At 32.4% G+C, this 19,022-nt stretch overlaps 1 long non-coding RNA gene across 1 annotated transcript; it reads right to left on the reverse strand.

Moving 5' to 3' along the window:
• Positions 1-294: 294 nt before the first annotated feature.
• On the reverse strand, positions 295-8,311 carry LOC111388264. Its single transcript, XR_002701540.1, has 3 exons — positions 8,199-8,311; positions 7,266-7,323; positions 295-1,013 (listed from the first exon to the last, which is right to left on the reverse strand). It is a non-coding gene; the product is annotated as an uncharacterized LOC111388264 (long non-coding RNA).
• Positions 8,312-19,022: the final 10,711 nt, after the last annotated feature.

The following is a 19,022-nucleotide window of genomic DNA, read 5'->3' on the forward strand; positions in this document are numbered from 1 at the left end:
GTAGCAGGATAGGGATCATGTTTCTCGAACCGGCTTCGAGACAATGAACCCTACTTGGTGCCCGCCCATTTACCCTATTAAGATAATCTCCATCCGACCCATGAGAATCGGGTTAAATGATTTTTTTTAACATCTTTAGGCACAACCTCTAGCAAAGGTCTTCCAGAGAGCTACACTTGTTACCAGCTTTTAGTAATGGGCAACGAAGATAGCTTAGACTTTGATGAAAGTCATCAAGACAATTACCAGCCTTCACAACCTCTAGCCATGGTTGTCCAGGTTTCTATGGTGAGCAGCCTACAACTGTATGGTCCAATACAAGTGAATTATGACTTTAAATAAAAAATCACATCCTAAAACCTGCAAGTGTGGTCTAGAGGTTCCCATAGTCACTTCGGTAAGAGTCTCACAACAGTTGTAGCTCCTGCAATGAACAACAGACAATATGCAGTAGCACGTGAAAAGGGAGTAACCTTTTTCATTAATTCAGACTTAATTGGAACCAACTTTCTCACGCTTAGAAGCCATTGATGACACGACCTGTCTCGAATCACCTTAATGGATCCGACACGTGTTGTACGTCGATGGTAACTAACTAAATGTCGGACCTACCACCAAGGCAACCCTGACTTGTCTGATTAAAAAATATTTTTAACAAAATTGTGACAAAGTTTCATCTAAAATACGAACTAAAACCACCTGAACAATAACCAATTTTCCTCAAATCAATATCTATAATATAAATCAAGGTACCTCAGTCCCTCAAAATACAAACTATTCAAATAAAATGCTGGCTATTCAATATTTACTTGTGTTACAACCAACAATCCTCAAATATACTAAAGATGCCAAATATTTAATGAGCCCAAAACGAACATTTTGGATTTAAACTACATGTATTCCAAAAGAACACATAATGTATAATCCAATAAAGGATATCATACAACCTATAATGCGTGGCTCAATTCATTACTTCGATAGCTCCAAAGCTACTCAATTTGACTGATGTTTGTCTGATAAAGAAAAAGGTAAAAAAATATATGAGCTTAAAGCTCGATGAGTGGATAATTTGCAAAAAAGTATACTTTTTCTTTTATGCATATTTTTTGAAAATTCTTACCCTATTAAACTTTGAGAAATTCTGAAATCTAGTAACACTTTTAAAACTGAAACATGATTGGATCATAAAATTCTTTGTTCTTCATTTTAGATAAGTAACTCTGAATATAAATAATATGATATAAATGAAAATCCACGAAATGTTGCTGCTACTCAATGCAACAAGCTGAAAGCTATATTCTAAGAATTGAATAAACTAAATTCTATAATCTGAAATTTGATAAGCTATAGAAATACTGAAAAATCACACCGAAAAGGTATCCAATGAATAGCCTTACTCATGTATAGAGTAATCTCGACGTACAAGACAAAGCTATTCAAATCTAATAATCTGGTCATACGTACGCAGAGATGTCCCAAAGGCTCACCCTAGTACACGGCCCAAAGCCTATGTGTGTACGAGAGTGGGTCCCAAAGACCTCTGACAATCTGGTCATACACTATAGATACATATTCACAATAGTGCAGAGTGAGTAAAATCATCATAACTGGTCATACACAATGGAAACACATTAACACCAGTGCGGGTAAAATAACCATAATTGGTTATATTCTATGGAAATACATTCACATCAGTGCAGACTAGGATAAAATCACTTGAGTACTTTTTGGTGATTTTTAAAAAAACTTTAAATATGCTGAGACATTTAATACTTATATAACATGCCAATGAAATAGTTTAACTGAAATGAATTTAACTTTTAGAAGCCTTCACCAAAATATGGATAGAAATAACACTTTTTTGGGAAAATTTCAAAATTAGCACCTTCATTACATAACCTGAAAATTTCTTTAGGAAAAATGGAGAATTTCAACCTCAAATCCTTAATTTAAGTGTTTTAGCATCATATAGTCCCAAGAATTTCAAAAATATGTATTTCTTTCATAAACCCATCTCAAATTCCAATTTCTTCAACACTAATTGACAATTACATATTTCTTTGCCATAATTTAGTTATAACCTCAGATAAATATTCATAATCTTTAATTCTTGTCAAACTTTAAACATGAGTAATTGTTTGCAAACCTTAAATTCAAGAATTATTTCCCATAAATACATCTTTTACTTACCTGAAGAAATTAAGGAAGAACTTTAAGGACCATGTAGGTATTACCATCATTTTTTCTTCCTCTTCCTTCTTCTTCTTCCTTTTCTTTCTTCTTCTCTTCTTCTCTTTTTCTCTTTCTTTTGCCGGTTTTTCTCTCTATTTCTGCCCCAATTTCTAGCTTCTTTATGTGTATGTATGTAATATGAAAAATGAAAGAAATGGCTTGCAAGGTACCATTTGTAATCCACAAACTAAACCCTTTTTCTATAAAGTCCTCCAAACTTCACATGATATCTTATTAAGTCATCTAACTTCTAATAATTAATAAGTATTTCCCCGAATTTAAATGATATCCATCTTAAACATTCATACATCTTAAATCATAAAATAAACCCCACTAAAATAATTAATTTCATTTAAGTCCCTAACGGACCTTGGTTCTGACTAGTCGAACATTTGACTTTGAATAAATAATATTGAGTTTTGACTAGTATGAAATGGGGTGTAACAATCTTACCTCCTTAAAAGTATTTCGTCCTCGAAATTCAATCAATTTGGAATCAAATATATCAAGATATAGAGCACAGAGCATGCCTGATCTTCATATTCCCGTGATGTCTCTTCTACTGATTGCCTTCTTACAAGTTAACTAGCACACTAATTTAACTATACAGAATTTATTCTTTCTTGTCCTTAGATTTTCCTTGACCTTTCCTATATCAATATCAATATATAAATTTATAAATCTACCTCATGCACTAACTATATCATTTGAAAAGAATCTTGTAACCTTTATCAATAATGATTCCAATAGCATTTTTATCTCGATCCTGTGTACTTGGAACCCCAAAATGAAAAATATTTGAGGGTAACTAATCCAATTCTTGCTTGACAATATGTACAAAAATTCAATTGTTCACGATTTTCTAAAATTCTAACTATCCTCAACAACAATTGATAAAGCTCAATATGGTGTTCTTTTCCTTTAATTCTATATCACCCAATGATAATATATACACAACTTCAATTTCAACCCTTTCAAATTGAAATATACCTTAAACTACGATGATATATAAGTATCAATGTTTTTCGCAATGGCATAACACCACAGTTTCTAAATTCAACCCCAATATAACCAACTATAAATCATGTCTAAATTATGCCTCTTTAACAATCTGTAGTATAATCCATAATTCATCATTTACTTCAGTATACTTTCTAAGCCTTAACATAATCTATTATCATAAATCAAACACTCATCAACTTTAGATACAAGGGTAAATATTGTCTCATAATTTAATTTGAATGCAAAACTTTTACATTTCTAAACCCACACAATTTTGGTGCTCTTTCTTTCTATGAGGATACAATAATCACATTTAATTCATGATAATTCTATACTCTTATTCCATAAGGAGGTCATTGACCTATTGCCAATGCATAAGCTTTCTTGTATATTACCTAAAGACCTTTAATTTAGATAATGAACCCAAAGGATACCATTCTACGATCGAGTAAAATTTACATTAGACGATCACCATATAATTTAGGGTATCCACCGTATCATCCCTATATTCCATAGTGAATAGTTCTCAATAAAGATGAATACTTTATTCATGAACTCAAAAAAAATACAATCGAAACTAATCCAAAAATTACATCACCAAAAGTACATCAAATTCACCTTAACTACCAAAATTTAGCCCAAAGCTTCCAAATGGTATGTAATATAACATAATAATACAACCAATAGCCATAAAAAAATTAATTAACTTAATAACCCAAATATCTCATCACATTATTTGACTATAAGACAACCATAATATTCTTTTACTTGATATTCACCATATCAAGTAACCTTGTCATTTATGCTCACATTGTATAACTTGATACATTTGATTATACCTATTTCCTTAGGATCATAAAAATTGTGCTCCTTGACATTTAACACATTAATGTACCATCAAGATTCTGTATGTTAATAATATATTCTTTTTAACACTTCTCAGTCACATAACCTATCTGCAAATGCTGAAAAACAGGGTAAGAAACTTGAATGTGACAGCTTCTTTGTTTCTTATTCTCTATCTCATTCTTTTCTCGAATAAGAAATAGAATATAACACCAAGATTTTGTTTTTCCCTATTTAATAAATATCATTTCGACCACCAAGTTTATTTCCCACACTAGAATGCCATGATCTCGATAATGCAATGTGAATCCAAATCCTTATTGATTTTCAAATATCTATAAAAAATTTATGATAGAATAACCTAAGCTAAGCTACCTTCATATCTAAAATAAACATTCTTTAATCCTAGTCTCAACAATAACATAACCTATCGTCCATGAATTCCTTATCATACTACCTTAATGAGAATTAAATTCTTAATTCATGAAATTCAAAATCACAAATGCAGAGATAGTAATCTAATAGCAACACAAAACTCATAGAACTCAACTTATAATTACAATTTAACATTTCGTCTCAATCGATTTTAATCTAACACAAAAATCCCACTTATGGTCATGAGAAGAGTATTTCACTTAGCAAACTAAATATATCATTCCAATATTATTTTGACGGACCACTAATTATAAGTGTACCATTATTCACAATGCCCTTCGGAATCATAAAACCTTGTTACATTGGATATCTTGATACTGTATGATCTCAACATTTAATCATGGCTATTCTCTCTTGTTCTTCAACTTTACGCTATTTCTTATTCATGTCACCCATTAGATACACACATAGCAATATAAATTTCAATCCTCATTCCTTCAATAGTAGTTGAAGTACAAACCTAGATACTTGCTTGTCCTTGAAACAACAAAAGATGGGCAACGGTTGCATTGATTTACTCAAAATCACAAAGTAAAACATATTCAATAACACCATTTTTCGTCATGAATCAACATTCCATATGGTTTCATTATTATCATTAATTTTTTTTTCATAAACAAGTTCCTTATCATATCTCCACATCTTGATTTTCTAATATATGCATCTTTCTCCATATATTGTTCACAATCTCCCACAATAATTCTCATAGTACCTCAATCATTTATCTTACAAAGCAATCATGATTTCAACTCGTAATGCCACAAACTATACATATATCAACATAAAACAATACTCATCATCCAAGGCATCTACAAGACATTTCCTCTAATAGTCATAAAAGAAACCCATACCCAATAAATCTCATTACTAAGAAAAGTTATACCCTTTACTTAATTGCCTGCTGGATATATAGAGCAATTATTGATTTATTAGAGAAAATATATCATGGCGCCAACATGACAACTCTAACAACTCTCATTACAATCGGATAATTCTCAATAACATCCTCATACTTATTATGCTCAAATCAATAAAGTTCATTCTTATTTTCTTAATTGCCATATCCTCGTTATCAGGGGCAATATGAGTTTCAAATACCACATTGGAGCCTATGAGTTTTGCCACCACGCCACGACTAACAATCTTGATGACATGCTATTCTGAAAAAGAAATTCATGACTTACTCGAGCTTAACAACCACTGAACCACGCTCTGATACCATTTAACACGACCTGTCCTGAATCACCCTAATAGATCCGACACGTGTCGTGTGCCGATGGTAATACCAACTAAGTGTCGGACCTACCACCAAAGCAACCTTAACTTGTCTGATTAAAAAATATCTTTAACAAAATTTTGACAAGGTTTCCTCTAAAATATGAACTAAAACCACCTGAACAATAACTAATTTTCCTCAAATCAATACCTATAATATAAATCAGGGTACGCCAGTCCCTCAAAATACAAACTATTCAAATAAAATGCTGGCCATTCAATATTTACTTGCTTTACAACAAATAATCCTCAAATATACTAAAGATACCAAATGCTTTTTTTTCTCTCATATCATGGGAAATTTAATGAGCCCAAAATGAACTTTTCTGATTTAAACTACTTATATCCCAAAAGAACTCATAATATATAATCCAATAAAGGATATCATACAACCTATGATGCATGGCTCAATTTAGAGGTTTGACAGGCTCCAAAGCTGCTCAATTTGACTACTATTTGTCTGATAAAGAAAAAGGTAAAAAAATATATATATGAAATTAAGGCTTAGTGAGTGGATAATTTGCAAATAAGTACACTTTTTCTTTTATGCATATTTTTAGAAAATTCTTACTCTATTAAACTTTGAGAAATTCTGAAATCTAGTAACACTTTTAAAACTAAAACATTATTGGATCATAAAATTCTTTGTTTTTCATTTTAGATAAGTAACTGTGAATATAAATATTACGATATCAATGAAAATCCATAAAATATTACTGCTACTCAATACAATAAGTTGAAAGCTTTATTCTGAGAATTGAATAAACTGAATTCTATAATCTGAAATCTGATAAGCTGTAGAAATACTAAAAAATCACACCGAAAAGGTACCCAATGAATAGCCTTACTCATGTATAGAGTAATCTCGATGTACAAGACAAAGCCGTTCAAATTTGATAATCTGACAATCCAATAACCTAGACATACGTATGCAGAGCTGTCCCAAAGACTAATCACCCTAGTACACGACCCAAAGCTAATGTGTGTACGAGAGTGGGTTCCAAAGACCTCTAATAATTTGGTTATACAATATGGAAACACATTCACAATAGTGCAGAGTGAGTAAAATCATCATAACTGGTCATACACTGTGGAAACACATTCACACTAGTGCAGAGGGGGTAAAATAACCATAACGGATCATACACTATGAAAATACATTCACACCAATGTAGACTAGGGTAAAATCACCTGGGTATTTTCTGGTAGTTTTAAAAATAACTTTAAATATGATGAGACATTTAATACTCATATAACAAGCCAATGAAATAATTTAGCTGAACTGAATTTCTCTTTTAGAAGCATTACTTAAAAAAAAAATCATAACTTAATTCTGAAATCACACTTTCTAAATCAATCTTCTGAAATAAATAAATTTTGTAGCTTGTATGATTTACTATAAGAAATCTAATGAACAACTATTTCATATAAGTTTGAGAACTAATATAATTTAAATAAATGCGATATCCACTCACTCTAAACAAGCTAATGGTCATGATGGTCGACAAGTTTTTCCCATCTCTTCGCCACCACCTGAAAGACAATGTAAAATAACTAATTTAACCACTATCTTGCTAAGTAGTTTTAAATATTGATGATCAAATCTAAGACTTGATTTCTCGATACTTGAATAACTTTCCCCAATTTCCTTTAATCACTTCAAGCTAATTCCACTTTCTAGTCCATTATCTAATAGCTAATTCATCACATAACCTTTATTCTAATCATGAAAATAATTATCCCATCTTCCAATCTAGCAAAGCTAATAACCATAATTCAGCCAATTAAATTTACATTTGTTCCATAAAACCATTCTTCCAAGTGAATATTTCGTGATGATTATCATTTTCCCAAACTATCTTTACTCAAGTATCTAATTAAAATTCTCGGGTTTATAAAAAATGGTATAACTTAGCTTGTATATACGCAACCCCTATATATAATTTAGTCCAATACATAGGCTTCAGCATTTCACATTCATTGGAACCTTAAAAATCTGAAAATCAAATATTTGACAAAAAGGGCACTAAAGTTCCACAATATTGAATTATGACACCAAATTCTATATATAGAAAACTCACCAAAATATGGACAGAATAACACTTTTCTGGGAAAATTTAGAAAATAGCACCTTCATTACATAACCTGAAAATTTCTTTAGGAAAAATGGAAAATTTCAACCTCAAGTCCTTAATTTAAGTGTTTAACATCATATAGTCCCAAGAATTTCAAAAATATGTATTTCTTTCAAAGACCCATCTCAAATTCCACTTTCTTCAACACTAATTTACAATTACATATTTCTTTGCCATAATTTAGTTATAACCTCAAATATAACTTTAACATGAGTAATTGTTTACAAACCTTAAATTCAAGAATTATTTCCCATAAGTACATCTTTTACTTACCTGAAGTAATTAAGGAAGAACTTTAAGGTCCATGTTGGTATTGCCATCATTTTTTCTTCTTCTTCCTTCTTCTTCCTTTTCTTTCTTCTTTTCTTCTTCTCTTTTTCTCTTTCTTTTGCCGGTTTTTCTCTCTATTTCTGCCCCAGTTTCTAGCTTCTTTATGTTTATGTATGTAATATGAAAAATGAAATAAATGGCTTGCAAGGTGCCACTTGTAATCCACCAACTAAACACTTTTGCTATCAAGTCCTCCAAACTTCACATGATATCTTATTAAGTCATCTAACTTCTAATAATTAATAAATATTTCCCAAATTTAAATGATGTCCATCTTAAACATTCATATATCTTAAATCATAAAATAAACCCCAATAAACTAATTAATTTCATTTAAGTCCCTAACTGACATTGGTTTTGACTAGTTGAACCTTTGACTTTGAATAAATAATATTGAGTTTTGACTAGTATAAAATGGGATGTAACAATTGAAGTTGCCAATTCTTCCATAAATTAGGAAGGAAACCTCGCACACAGGTTGTTTAACGAAATGTCTGACTTGGACCTTTTCAAATTACTCGACCAGGGAAGCCAGTTTTGAAACATGAGTTTGCAAGCCTTTTGCTCAGACAACTATAGACACGAGGTTTATTCTAAATCTTACTCATTAATCCTTGCATAAGCTGGTAGAAATCTTGCGTTGGAACTTAAAATTTAAGCAATCCTATATGATACCTGAAATTGCCTACGAAATGCTCGTTAAATGCCCGAACCAGTTTTAGATGGTTCCATTGCTTCAAATATGATTTGCAGGCTTTGAATTAATAAACTATTGGCAACGTCTATTCTCTTATTGCTAGATACGAAACACTCTATGAGGCAAGTCAACTTTGGAGGCTACCGGATGATGAATGATGAATCCTTGAAAGGTTAAAACTGAAATTGCTGCTTTCTGGTGGTATTTGTGGGTTTGAATTCTTTCCTGGTTGGTTATGTATGGTTCAATTTTAGGTTTCCCTGTTGCCATACTTATGTTTAGTTGACTTCTGGTTTAAAACCATGATATTTTGAGGGTTCTTAGTTGTTCATCTGGCTAGATTTGAAGAGATTAGTGCAGATATCTATGATTAATGAGCTTGAATTTTTTGCTTCATGAGCAGGCGACAGCAGAAACCGTTTCACTACTGAATCTTTTCCTAAAGATAGCATAACTTATCTGATTTATTCTCCAATGAGTTTCCTTGTCACAAATCAAGGCTAGAATCATTCTAAGATATAACCACGAGGCATTACAGCCTTCGTAGCTAGTAGTGAACCTTATGACATCATAAGAGGCCACCCTATCATACTAGTTTAAAGCTTCGTTGCGCAGCCTTATGACATCATAAGAGACCAATGTTGTTCCATTGAACTGAAAATTTTCAAGGTACGGACTTGTGATGAAAAATCAATGTGGCTGTGAAATTTAAAAATAAAAATCTGATCGTGTCATTTTCTATTTCTGGAGAAGATAATTGGAGACCATCAGTTTGCTCACCTGTGGGCAAACGGTGAAAATTTGGTCCTTGTTTCAAAAGTGAGCATGCTTGGATCATGTCCTTAAATATTCCATATGGCTGTTGGAGAAAATACATTTTAGATAATGTGATACATTTAGAGGTTGGCTGGTGCGAACGTCAGAGCCTACTATTTTCTCGAACTCTCTTTGTGCCCTGGAACATTATCAAAATGTTGGAAGTTGTACCGTGGCTCTTGCATTGCATTATGGAGACAAGTCTGTAAGACCTCGCAACAAGGCAAGCTCCTGAGACCTCCCATTATTAGGAAAACGAGTATCTGATGCTGTAAAGGGTAAGTTGAAATACCTACCTCCCAATAAGATAATTTACAAGTAGTAGGGGAAGTTTCTATAATCACAATGGCCCAAGGCCTTAGCTCATGATTATCATTCGAGGCAAACTATCAGACCTTGCATAGATGAGGATAGTTTGGAAGACTTCACATTATTGAGACAAGCTCATGTACCTCGCAACAACAAGATGAGCCTATAAGACCTCTCAGCAAAAATTTTCTTCTCCACAAGAGGAAAAAGAGTAAAATTCATTTTTTCCATGGGAGGGAAAAATTATTATTCCTCGTCACTATGAAAGGATCATTTTACCCATTTGCGAGATGACTATAAGTACTCATTTCATTAAATTCTTTGCCATATATGGCTACATCTTACAAATCCAATATCTAACATTAAATGTTAAGCTCGGACTTGAGGGACTATTGAGATAAGAATAACCATTAGTATGATATTAATGCTGCTAAGTACAATAATATCATTTTCAGCATTGCCAATGTATGCATACTGAACCATCCACATTATCATCCACATACATACATGTCGCATTATACACATATGCATATCACATTATTTACATTGCTATTAACATCATATTGCTAGCTTTGTACAAAAAATACTGTTACTTCAAACCTTGCAGACAAAGCATCAATATGCAATAACATACGATGTGAGCAAACTATCTATGATGTAAATAAAATATTTAATGCGTAAATGTAGCACCTAAGATTCAGACAAATTATCTTCTATGTAAACAAAAAATCTAATTTGTAAGCATATTATCTGTAACGCCCCAAATTTTATGAACTTAAATTTGAGATATTACCGATATCATTTCATATACATACTTGAAGCGGAAAAATTTAATTGGAAATTTAAAACACTTAATAAAATAAAAATGTCATTGAATTTAAAGCATTAAATGGAAATAAAAATATATATATTCCAACATAAATATCCATGAATATTATTATTATTTTTTTGAGAACTTTCTTTACTTGGCAACCCGCGCACCGCTCAGCCACCATCTCCGTCGACCGACCTAACTTGAGATGTTAAAAATTGAAGGAATGAGTAATTTATACTCAGTAGGATACGATTAATGGTGCGATCCCCAATAAAATATTCAATCAGGCATCAAAATAATCATACAGTCATATCATATCTTTAGATTCCGGTAAGAGCTCATATCATATCATATCAGGCAGAAGGGCCCCAATTTATTTTATATATCTGTATGGATGTATATTGTATTGTATTAGGTTGATTTATCCATATTACAAAGAAAATTTTGCTCAAATTTCGATAAATCATATGCTACATCTATATTTCAAGTTAATCATAGACTCGTTTCTTCGATATTGGTTTAAAATTATGTACTAATTTATGAAATGTGAATAAGTTGCATGCATAGATTGATGCTTTTCTATGTGAAATTTGATATTACTTGTGCACATGAATTAAGTTAGACATTATGATTGAATGGATTGATTCATATTTTGTTAGGTTGAAATAGAGGACCTTAGATATCGACTTCGAACTACTTCATTATACATCATTTGACTAAATTTAGCATAGTTTTAAGGGTGATTTTACTGTTGTAGGAATATATGGATATGAATAGAAATTTCACATGCGAAAAATCTTCTGTGGATTGTCTTAGATCAATGGGATAAAATATATATATTTGGATGATGTTTAATAAGAGGTATTTCACTAATCTTCCCTAGAAGTTTTGCTTTGATCAATGGGATAAAATATATATAGTTGGATGATGTCTAAGATCAATGGGATAAAATCTTCTGTGAAAGTTTTAAGTCAGATGTCACTTTACTTAGTGATGTTTAATGAGAGGTATTGCACTAATAGAGGTATTGCACTAATATGCCTTGGTTAAGCCCCAAACACTTGTTTGAGAAAATTGACTTTTGATAGTATATTATTAGCCTAGTTGAGTCTTGGAGATTAAATTAATCAAAACAATTGGATAATCCTTGTCCGTTGAAGTGTTGACTTACAATTAGTGAAATCTATCTAAACTAGAGAGGTAAGGATAAGTATAGAGATTCAACTTTAGATCACACATTACTAGAGAGGCAAAAGCATAAGTTTAGGGGTGTGCAAATCTTATGAGTGATGAAAGGACAAATTTGACCACTTAGAGTCGGTAATGAAACAACTTGTGGAATCATGACATTCTACTTAATTCTTCACACTCGTACACACACTGTTTTGCATTGAAAAATGGATATTGATTTTGGTAATGTAAACTTGAAGGTGTTTATAAATTTGATATTATGATTTCAATCCTGAGGTCAAAAGCCAGGTTATCGATCCAAACCTTTTACATGCTTGTGTGTTTGTTTCAAGTTAGTTCGTGGTTTTGTTCGAGGATAAAAAATATTCAAGTTTCGAGGTTTGATAAGGGTATTTTATACAATTATTTGGGGCTTTCAATAATAACATTTATATTTCTTTTTATGAAATATCAACTAATTCATTGTATATTGTATTTGATAGGTAAAACTCAATGATTTGATGAAGAATTGAAAGAAAGGAAAAATAGTGAAATCTAATGTTCGGTGGACTAAAGTGCAAATACTAAAAAGTTATATTGGACATCACGATGAAAATTTGAGATGTGCTAGGGGTGAAGTGGATAAGAAAATAAGTCAAAAGAGTGAAGTATAAACAAAGTATTATCTTATTTCAGCCGCATATTGAGACCCATTTTTGGGCACAGCAAGCGCCTGAATTGGAAAAGTATTATTTCTAGTAAAATTGTAGCCCTTTGAGTTATCTTTTCAATGCATTTTGAATCACCTCAAACGAATATTGGAAGAGAAAGTTACTGAAAGCTACTCGGGATACCCCTAAGAGTGCCTAGGCCTACAGAAGAGATGTGAGCCCTTGCTATGCCTAGGCCCATGCCTCAATAAAAATATGGAAAGCATTTGATTTTTCTTATTTTTGTTTTGGTAACAATTCAATACAATCTTTTTGGCATCCTTTAAATATCAAATCTCAACCAAAATGTGAAGTTCCTCTATTCGACCTAAATTTTATCATATTCAACATATTTTAGAAGCGTAGAACAAGTCTATATGTCAATTCTAAGTGAATTATACAAGGATTTTAAAGATTCATAGCCCCATTTCAAGATTTGAGCCAAGAACGTGGATTTTTCCTACTTCTTCCATCTTTCTTGTTTCTAGGTGATTTTTTCCAGTTATTCTTGTATAATTTAATTATAAGAATGTTAGACTAAAATATTTTTGTATTAGATGGATGATGAAGACTAAAATATTTTTGTATTAGATGGATGATGAACCCTATTAGTTGTCAATTTTGATTCAAGCGTAGTTAATTTAGTGATTCTCTTGAGTTTTTGATTACTTATGCATTCATATTGCGTTGTTTGAATGATTGGCCACCATTTAGATAACTTGTTGCCTATTTGTAGTGTTGGGAGGCTCACAATAAATAGAACACTGTATATTTAACATATGGACAATAAATATTAGGAATAATATTTATGGTGCGTGTAATCCTATATGATAAATTTTGCGAATTAATGCATGTTTTTCACATGAATTCGGATTAGGAATATGATCGGGTCGTGTTAAACATAGGTTTAATATAATCTTGGAAAAGAATATTAAATAAAATTGGATTATCTATTGTCATCAACATTAGAAAAAGCTCCTCTATATAGGTCAAGAATTAGAAATAGCATTAATGGAGATTTAGAAATCCAATACATTATTCTCATATTTGATAAAACCACTTCTATTGCTTTCGTAGTTAAACTTATTATGAAAATCAAAAAATCTCTTTTGATGTTACTCTTTTTTGGATTTGGTTATAACTAGTAAACCATAATTAAACATTGTTACTTGTGCAATGATAACTCAGTTTACTTAATCTATTACTTATCAATGATACCATACACTTGTAGGATTATATTGAACAGCGATTACAGTGTCGTTGGCCATATGATCGACGAATTTTTGAGGTCAGCACCTTTTGTGAGTAGGCGCTTAAGAAAAAAGGGATTTGGAAAGGTTTAAGGAAAGAATTTGGAAAAAATTGCAACTTTCAAGAGGGAAAATGTTCTTAGTAGTAGGTAAGGAAATTTCGATTGAAAGCTGTTGGTCAAGCCATTGGCTATAGGTATGTTCCAACTCCCGATTAGCCTTGTCGTGATATCAAATGGTTGATCCTATCATTATGGTGGTGCAGGTTTGAGGTAGAGGGGAAAGAGTTTTGTGGCCCTGGACGAATAGGTGGTGCCTGCAGCGCCCCCCGGGCCTTGTCATTCTTGCAAGACTCCAGAGGAAAATACATTGGTATGCGAAGTTTTATGTAGCACAAAAGCATGAAGTAAGATGGGCTTTTTGAGAATTTTTTTTTAAACAAACCCTTTTAGCTATAAGAAGTGTTGGAGGACATTGATTGATCGGGAATCTCTATCATAAAGTATATTGAAAATAAATATTTTGCAATTATACACCCTAAATGCAAGGCTAGAAGATTGAATCACACATTTACGGAGATGCTTTCAATGGGGTCGGAATTTATTAAAGAACAGTAGAGGTGGTGCAATGGTAATGGTCAAAAATTTAGTTTTTAGTAGTCCATATGGCATTTTGACAAGCATTACATCTACTCATAAGATTTTCGACTTCACTCTTAATAACATTTATATTTTGAGAAAGAATTCAATGGCCAATAATGAATTAGATGTGAAGTTGATTGAGGACATGCAGTAAATAGCACGTCACATGGTAATATATTCAACTAAACTAACCATATTGAATAATGCTATTTGCAGCCGCCTACTACCGTAGTCGTCCTGTATGACATACATGTAAATGTATCAAATCACTAACTAGGGATGTCAACGAGTCGAATCGGCTCGTGAGCCAAATCTCAAGGCTCGGGTAAAAGGAGTGAGCTTTTTTTTAGGTCGAGCAATTTAGGCTCAACCCAAACTTTCAGTTAAGGCCTTTCCGAGCCAAGCCGAGTAGGCTCAATTTTGGTTTTTTTTTTTTTTTTTTTTAAGTTAGATGAAGGCAGGTTGACTGCTACCTCTTTTGAAGGTAGCCTTTGCTGCCTTTAAACAAGGCAGCAACAAGCAGTGTGCAGCCTTTTAAATGTTATTATTATTAATTTTTTACTTTTTAAATATAGGCTTGTGAGCCCGGGCTAGCTTGGGCTTTACCTAGTACGCCAAAATGGGGCTCGACCCGAGCCTTGAACCTGGCAGGCTAGGGCTTTTTTCGGGCCAAGCCACAGGCAGTTTGTCCGACAAGCTCGATTACCATCCCCACACTAACCACCACGAGTATATTACGTAGGACGACTGCGATAGTGAGTGACTACAAATAGCATTTCTCAACCACATTTCCCTTTGAATCATGAAAGGAAAACTTAAGACCGCACATCCAAGTTTTTATGAAATATTTTCATTTAAATAATCAATTAGTTTGCATTGAATTTTGAATTTTTTGTTATTTGTTTTTGTTTGAAACTTAATGGAATTAATTTAAACTGCATATTGGAATGCTAGAGAATTTATTAAAGCTAAAAATAGTTCATCTAGAATTAAAATCAATAATTTTTAAAAAAGTCAAGCATGACAAGGCGGCAAGGTCAAGCCTTAAGCCTTACGAGCCTAAGCGTAAAAATTATTTGCTTATCCTTGATATTATTTTAATGATTCTAAGATTATTAATTAAATAAAATAATGCAAACATAACAAGTAAAATCATTAAATGCAATAAGTACTTAATAATTCTTACAACTAAACAACTTTTCAAAAGTTAGAATTTTGAAAATCGAAAGCACAAAATCCATTTTTAAAGTAAATGAGCCAAATATAATTTAAACTCTCGTTTGGTGGCTCTTCTTAAAAAAAAAATGTTGTTAATGGTGTTTTAGGAGAATGTCAAGTTAAAAAAAGTAGGGAATATGTTTGGAGTTAACGTGTAAATATTTTATTGTATGAGCATGTAGTTGAAAAATGATCTTGTAGGAAAAAGAGTTTGAAAATAATAGGAATCAAATAGGGGATTTTAGGCCTACATTTGCCATTAGGTTTAGGAAATAGCTCCAGAAAAAATGGAAAACAAATGTGTGCACCTTGTAGTGCCTGGTCCTGCATTCTTTTAGGACACTGATAAAATAAATATATTTTATCAATTTATTTAAATTTATTTTACAAAAATGTCTAGAACGTAATAAGTTTTCGCAATCTCGTCATCCGAGTTGGAGACAACTTTTTCATCATCACTCTTTCCAATAGAAATTTTTTTTCACTAATGACGCACGACAGTAGAAATTAAAATGCGTGGTTACAATTTACAACTGCATTACTTAGCCTACGTTTGGCTCATGTTTACAAATACTTAAATAATTTTTTATTCACACATTTCAAGGACTGATAAGTAATGCCTACTTATCCATAATTCATTTCCATCTATTTATAATTAATTCATTTTTAATCACTTCCCAAATATGTTTTTAGTTGTGTTAGAATTCGGTAGAATCTGAGAATCAGATTGGTATATGATTGTGTTCCCAAAATTGTTCTCAGCTATTGTAGCTGAAATTTATTTGGAGTCATGACCGAGGAAAGGTTACGTTTAGATAAAATGTAAAGTTTTAGGTAAATTTCAATACCTCAATTTTTTCACTAATCATTGCGTATTTTCGAATGAGAACACTACTTCTCATTGCAGTGACATTTATTTGTTCTCTTTCTTGACGTAAAATATGAAAAATTTTGTCTCTTACAAGCGGCCATAGAAACTTTATGAAACACACGAGGTGTTTACGTAGGATAATTTATTACTTTAAACCACCGGATCTTTTATGTTAAATCATCAAGAAATTCGAGAATTATAGCGGAAGCGTACCTAAATCAGACATGGTTATTTGCAATAATTGAATCATGCGGTATAGTCTTCCAAATCTACACACAACCCATAATTCTCTCTGGTGATGGGAGACAGAATAGAATGAGCAAAAGATACGTGTGATTTGGGGACCATAACCGTATTTATATAGCGATGCCCTTTGACCAAATTCGGCCCATCATAGAATTAGAACGTGGGCACGGTCTCTACACATATGTAAACCCACACTTTAATTGGATGCATAACGGCCCGATCGAAGCCTTATTAGATCACTGAGATTGGGCTCAACCGAATTCAATAGCCTTTAATTTAGCACACAATTATTCACACATATAAGCCCATCAATTGATTAAAAATTCCTTACAATCTCCCACTTGGGCTAACCTTATAATTGTACATTAAGCATAACCATATGAGTACTTAGAATTTTACTATCATTACTGAATACATCCCCAAACAATCTCGTCCATCAATCATATCAACATTGGATCAAAGCGGCTTTCGCTACCCTAAACCCATCAATGGTCACATATAACAATATAACCGAATGACATGGATCAAACATGGAAATTACATGTGATGTGATTTGTAACATGCCTATTTCCAACTGGTCCACCTTAATACTTTAGTGAGATCATTCTAAACAAATTTAGAGATAATAAACCAAATAACTTTATAATTGAAAATAACTTTAACCATAAACCATATCAAAAATAATAGTACATGTGTCCAATATGAAAAGCAAAAATACAAACTCCCACTGAAACTAAATATCCTCAAGAGACATTACACTCATATGAGTAGTGTGCACATGAAAGACCTTGGGTATCAATCCCTTAGTAAGTGGATCCGCAACCATGGAGCTTGTCACAATATGCTCTATTGACACCTGTCCACTCTGAACTCTTTCTTAATAGCCAGAAACTTGATCTCTATATGTTTTGACTTCATCGAGCTCCTGTTGTTATTGGAATACAATACTACTGATTTATTGTCACAAAATATCTTGAGCGGTCTTTCTATATTGTCCACAATGCCCGGCCCAATGAAAAAATTACGCAGCAATATTCCATGATTCGATGCTTCATAACACGCTATAAACTCTGCTACCATAGTAGAAGTAGCTATGAGTGTTTGTAAAGCAGTCTTCCATGAAATAGCACCTCCAGCAAGTAGGTAAATATAGCCTGAAGTGGATCTCCTACTATCTTGGCATCCCCCGAAATCAAAATTAGAATAATCAAAGATCTCCAACTGATCCGATTTCCTGTATGTGAGCATGTAGTATTTTGTTCTCTGTAAATACCGCGTGACACGTTTAGCTATTTTCTAATGATCTATTCCCCGGTTACTTAAATATCTCCCTAGCATCCCAACAATGTACGCTATATCCAGACGCGTACAAACCTAAGAATACATTAGACTCCCTATAGCTGAGGAATAAGGAATCTTCTGCATTTATTTAATTTCCAAGTAATTTTTAGGGCACTGACTTAAACTGAACTTGTCTCCTCTAGCCACAAGGGTGTCACCTAGTTTACAGTCTTGCATGTCATATCTTTTAAGAACCTTTTCGATATAGCTCTTTTGTGATAATCCAAGAATACCTCGAGAACGATCTCGATGTATCTGAATTCCTAATACAAAAGAGGTCACCAATATCTTTCATCTCAAAATTCTTTGCTAGAAAACACTTGGTTTCATACAATAAGCCTATATCGCTGCTGGAAAGCAATATGTCATCGACATATAAAACCAGAAAAATATAATTATTCCCACTGAACTGCGGTATATACAATCATCGACCAAATTCATCTCAAAACCAAATGAGATGATCACTTGATGAAACTTGTAATACCATTGACGAGATGCCTATTTGAGTCCATGGATGGATTTCTATAATTTACAAGCCATTTGCTTTACATCGTTCGATACAAAGTTTTCTTGTTGTACTATATAAATTGTTTCATCAATGTCACCATTGAGAAACATTGTCTTAACATCTATTTGATGTAACTCAAGATTGAAATGCTAGCAATGCCATTATAGTCCTGAAAG

This window comes from Olea europaea, unplaced genomic scaffold, assembly GCF_002742605.1.
Source record: "Olea europaea var. sylvestris unplaced genomic scaffold, O_europaea_v1 scaffold479, whole genome shotgun sequence".
Taxonomy (NCBI): Eukaryota; Viridiplantae; Streptophyta; class Magnoliopsida; order Lamiales; family Oleaceae; genus Olea; species Olea europaea.